Consider the following 1983-nt stretch of genomic DNA (forward strand, 5'->3'; position numbering starts at 1 on the left):
ATACAAAGAAGTTGGAAAGCCACTGTAGGAATCCAAAGCACACATGTTTTTCACTTGGTACTTATGGTGCAGATGAAAAATAAATGAGATGATATGAAGGTTATTCCAGAGAAAGATATAGCGAGATCTACTGATTGGCTATGAGAAGAATAAATAAGTGAGTAAATCAAAGTGACTTCCAAGTGTTTAGCTTAAACAATTAGATGATTAATGGTATCATATACTGGAAAATATGGTGTGCAGGTTAAAACCTGAATGCTTACAGCATGGGGTAGCACAATTTTAGTTTTTATAAAACTTGCTCTCTCACCTTCTCACTTCCAAGATGACCAAGAAAAGAAGGAATAATGGTCATGCCCAAAAGGGTCGCGGCCGCAGCCTATTCACAGCACCAACTGCGCCCGAAGTGTGCCCAAGGATAAGGCCATTAAGAAGTTCGTTGTTCGGCACATTGTAGAGGCTGCAGCTGTCAGGGCATTTCTGAAACAAGTGTTTTCAATGCCTATGTGCTTCCCAAGCTGTATATGAATCTGCATTACTGCGTGAGTTGTGCCATTCACAGCAAGGTAGTCAGGAATTGTTCTCGGGAAGCGCGGAAGGACCGAAGACCTCCACCTCAATTTAGACCTGCTGGTGCTGCCCCACGACCTCCACCAAAGCCCATGCAAGGAGCTAAGTCCTTAAATACTAAAGAAATACTGTCCCCTGGGAAGACAGTAAAAAAGAAATTATACTTAAAAAAAAAAACTTTAAAAATGATTTAACATTGCAACAGATCTTGATGAATGAGTAGAATAGTTTTTACTAAAATAAATTTTTTCAGTGGATGTAGAATTCTGGATTGACATTTTCTTTCAACACTTAATGTTGTTATTTATTTTTTTGCATAGATTCTGAAGGAAAAAAGAGGATATAATTCTTACCTTTGTTCATTTTTATATAATGTAATATTTTCCTCTAGATGTCTCTGAGATTGTCTCTTTGTGTTTTGTTTGCAGGAGTTTGAATATGACATGCTTGAGTGTTTTGTTTTTATTTTGTTTTGAAATTTATCCTGCTTTCTGTTGTCAGAGTTTAGAATCATTGTTTTGCTCCCTGGTGTCTCTGGTATTAATTATGGAAACTTCTCATTTCATATTTACAAAAATATTTTTGATGCCCTGTACTTTTCTCTCTTCTTTTAAATTCAAGTTATTTATGTGTTAGAGTGCTTAATATTGTCACACAACTCTTTGATATTCTGTTGCACTTTTTTTTTCAATAGTAAATCTCTCTGCTTTATGTTACATTTGGATAATTTTTAGACTTATCTCCGAGTTCATATATTCATGGCAATTATGCCATGTCTGCTAAGCAGTGGAAGGTATTATTCATTTCTCTTACTTTGTTTTATGTTTCTAGCAGTACCATTGGCTTTTATAATTTTTATCTTTCTGTACTTTATTATTTCTCTGATCTTAATTGTTGTCCACTTTTTATGGTAGAACCTTTAACATATTAATCAGTTATTTTAAATTCTCTCTCAGATTTTTGTGTCCTGTTTCAGTCTAGTTCTAGTGATTGTTTTGCCCTTTGTGAGTGTGTTGTCTTTTTTGTTTTGCTTTTTCTTGTGTGCTTTGAGTTTTTTGTTAAGCATAAGACATCTTGTCTAGGACTGTAGAAACTGAGGTAAATAAATGTTATTCCAGGAGCCTATACTTTGTAGTGTTTTGTTCTCTAGTTTATTTTTATTCCTTGTGAAGTGTTATAGTTCATGTGTTGGATCTTTTTGCCTATAGTTGATATTTGTCACTTTCTCTTAAATACTTTTATCTCATTCATTTTTTTAAATTTTATTTTTTACTTAACATTTCTCTTAAAGCATTACATTATCTTTTTTCTAGTAACTCATTTGTTTTGCTTTATTACTTTATTATTCATTTCAAAAGTAATTTTTAATTTTATAATTCTAAATCTAATCTTTGATATCTGTCACCTTATTTA

At 32.9% G+C, this 1983-nt stretch overlaps 1 pseudogene; it reads left to right on the forward strand.

Moving 5' to 3' along the window:
• Nucleotides 1-325: 325 nt before the first annotated feature.
• On the forward strand, nucleotides 326-716 carry LOC103074055 (40S ribosomal protein S26 pseudogene; annotated as a pseudogene).
• Nucleotides 717-1983: the final 1267 nt, after the last annotated feature.

This window comes from Lipotes vexillifer, unplaced genomic scaffold (assembly GCF_000442215.2).
Source record: "Lipotes vexillifer unplaced genomic scaffold, Lipotes_vexillifer_v1.1 scaffold458, whole genome shotgun sequence".
Lineage (NCBI taxonomy): Eukaryota > Metazoa > Chordata > Mammalia > Artiodactyla > Lipotidae > Lipotes > Lipotes vexillifer.